Source organism: Lissotriton helveticus, chromosome 1_1 (genome assembly GCF_964261635.1).
Source record: "Lissotriton helveticus chromosome 1_1, aLisHel1.1, whole genome shotgun sequence".
In the NCBI taxonomy this organism is placed as follows: domain Eukaryota; kingdom Metazoa; phylum Chordata; class Amphibia; order Caudata; family Salamandridae; genus Lissotriton; species Lissotriton helveticus.
In genome coordinates, this window is record NC_136057.1 from 1,439,550,260 (window position 1) to 1,439,553,518 (window position 3,259).

General features: G+C 50.2%; 1 long non-coding RNA gene across 1 annotated transcript; it reads left to right on the top strand.

Annotated features, from left to right (window-relative positions):
• Positions 1-981: 981 nt before the first annotated feature.
• Positions 982-1,523, top strand: LOC144773275 (uncharacterized). The gene is made up of 3 exons (XR_013599946.1): positions 982-1,073; positions 1,163-1,197; positions 1,288-1,523. It is a non-coding gene; the product is annotated as an uncharacterized LOC144773275 (long non-coding RNA).
• Positions 1,524-3,259: the final 1,736 nt, after the last annotated feature.

A 3,259-nucleotide genomic window follows, 5' to 3' on the forward strand; every position in this document is an offset into this window, starting at 1 on the left:
AGCGCTTGACAGGCGGGCTTTTCAACACTAGGGGGCCACAACAGTCCCAGGGGCCCAGCGCTTCCACAGGGCCTTACACCACCTCAGCCAGCAACAGTTCCTTTGGGGGCACAATCTTCCCCAGGGTGCTTCAGAGGGGCAGACAGTCCCACAGCAGTTCCTCAGGGGCACATTCCTCACCTCCTGGGCGCTTCTTCACGCAGCGCTGGCGGGGTACCCGGTCCAAACAGCATCAGTGACCTGGGTAGGGGCCCTCCTTTGTCAGGGGCCCATGGGGACAGCAGCGGGGGGGTTTATAGGGGTGCATGGCCCAGCTCACAGGCCCATGTGGCGGTAGCACCTCACAGCAGGTCCCCTCTCCTCCTTGTCCCAGCGCTGACTGACTCTCTGGTGACACTTCTCCCTATTTATACCCTCCTCCCAGGCAGTGCCAGGACCTTCTAGAATGTTGGCACATCTAGCCTAAACTGGTTCTAGGGGAGGGGGTGAGCACCCTGGGTGCCAGGCTTTCCCTCCAAAAGCTAGGGGTAGCTGGGTAATATTATCTAGACCGCTGACGTATGTCAGTCCAGTGGCAAAACCCATGGCCATGGCATCCATTTTAAAAGCAATACATTTCAGTCAGGTGCAGTTTTAAAATGGGGGTGCAGTTTTAAAATGGGGGATTTTACAAGTGCTCACATTACTTCAGGTAATTACATTTTTCACAAGATGTCTCACACCACTCATGGCCTATACAGGTTTAATCCCATGGGGGAGACAATCTAGATGAGGGGGTCAAAAGCGAAAAATTTTGGGGGGAAAAGGCCAAGTCCAACAGTGTGATAATATTCTATAGGAACCACTCACACGCTTCACCCGCAACGGCAGAAGCGAACTAAGGCTGCGATGACTGCGCAAAGAAGCTCGCACTGCTTTTTAGACAAGAAATTAAAGCACACTCGCATTCAGGTTTTGCAATAAACCATTAATTTTGTTTCAGATAAATAAAAAACCCCGCTAAAAATTAATATGATGGATTTGGAGTCCTGAATTTAAGTGGACTGAGTAGGGAACGCCCGACCAACCCACAAGTAAGTAATACACATTCACGAACCTCTTTATAAGGAGTACCACTATGCTTTTAAACATTGTTAGACACAGCTGTATTCCTCTCTTCCAGCCTCACGGAAGTGAAGACTACATAAAGAAACACAGGTAGGAGCTGAGTATATGTTGTGCTGGACGTAAGTTGAGAGTCGCTCACATAGATGACTGACACTATGTTACTGTATTTATGTCTGCCAGATTCTTTTGTTTGGTCCTGAAGAGAATCCCTTGATTCGTAGGGATTTGAAACGCGTCGACCTATTTTCTTTGCTTGTCTAGACCAATCGATTACAAATATGTATTGTAAACATAATAATTACTGATGGTCTGTTTCATGAATATATAGGAATTAGTGTATCCTTTCATTGAATGAAGTAGGTTTCACCTGCCAATTTAAATAGAAACGTTGCAGGGCCTATAATAAAAAACAATTCTCTCCTTTTTTTTAAAAACCGTCCCTTTTTCCCCCACCAACAATTTTTGTTGTCTGTTGTCAATTCACGTCCTTGAGTGTATGTGTTAAATGTTTGACATTTCTTTTTTCTCACTTTTTGGCATTCTTGCCCCACTCCTCTCCCTAAAGAATCCCCAACCTAAAGGCCTGACATTCTCCCCTTTGTTATCCACAAGTAATGTGTTAGATTGATGTTATAATTTTCTATTGTGTTGCTTTCTTTCAAAAAATTCTTCTGTTCCTCTAAAAAGAAAAATCAAATTAAAATAAATTCATTGAACTTTGATAATAAGACATCGACTGAAAGAGTGGTCTGTGGTAATGGGTGATTTCTAGCCCGTGACCTTTGTGAAATTTTCAATCACTGCACAGTACTGGCATATTGTTTGTTTATTATTATATTGGCGCAGCCTTACTGTGCTTCAGCCAAAACCCTTGGTGTTACTTGATTAGGGTCATCTTGGTATTGTAAAGAGCAGGTGCAGGGTTAAACAGTCCTTCTGGAGGCCCGGCGTGGACAGGGACATTGAAAGGGTTGTATGGGATTGTGTGCAGTGTACCAATTCTGACAAGAGTTTAGTCACCCACAAATCTCCCTTGCACCCTATTGTGACCCCCAGCAGGCCTTGGTAGAGAGTGGGAATTTATATTTTTGGCCCTGTGAGAGACATCAGAGCCCCTGCCCGCCTTAGTCGCCTTACGTCCTGGAGCACCCGACTGAGGCCTGGCGGCCAATCACCCGGAGGACAGATCTTTCTTCTTTGCCCCGGAGAACCCCCGGCTCTTGAAGGAGGTCTCCGGCGGCCGGCACCATCTGTTCTCCAGCTCCATCTTGCAGCCATTTGCTCCATTGCCCACAGACTCGCCCGCAGCCCCGCCGTTGTGCAGGAGCTGCCGTGATTGCTCCTGCGCCGCAGTCGCTATGCCCGGAGGACAGATCCTTTCTTCTCTGCCCTGGAGGACCCCAGGCTTGTGGAGGGGGTCTGTGGCGGCCGGCACCATTTTTGACCGTTCGAACATTCGATCCTCAGCACTATTTTGTGGCCATTTGCTCCTTTGCCTCCTGGCTGGCCCACCGCCACGCCGCTTTGCTGGAGCTGCCGTGGTTGTTTCTGTGCCACTATCGCTACTCCAGGAGGTCTTGCTGACGTGCGGTGCACCACAAGATCGGCTCGCTGTCGTCTGCCTCCTGTCGTTTGCGAAGCTCTGGGGCAGACAGGGGACTGAGCTGTGGCGGGGTCTGACGCATGACCTCCACGACTCCTGACCGACTCCGACGACTACACTTGCGGTGAGTGGCGACCTCCCGTCCTAAAGAAGAAGGCGCTCTTGACCGGCTCCACGGTTGAGGAGCACCCCCTGCTCTTGAGCCTAATCTCATTCCCAGCATTGGGAGGGCGGGATCTCGCCCTGAACTGCGGCTTAGACCCGAGACTCTAAACGCGGCCTCCAGACCTAACTTGAGCACACCGCTCACTCACTGGGGCTCACACCGGCATTCAGGAGGCTCCCAGCGAGCACACAATGCCTCGGCTCCTGCCGCCCCCCTCGACGTGCCCCGCTGCACTCCAAATGCGATTTCAACTGCCGCCCGGCTCTGCATCAACCACGCAGGCTCTGAGCCGCTGCTGTTTGTTTATTTTGCCGCAATTCCATTGGCCTCTGTTGCTGCCACCCTGTACCCTCCACACAGAGACATAACTAAGCCCATTGTAT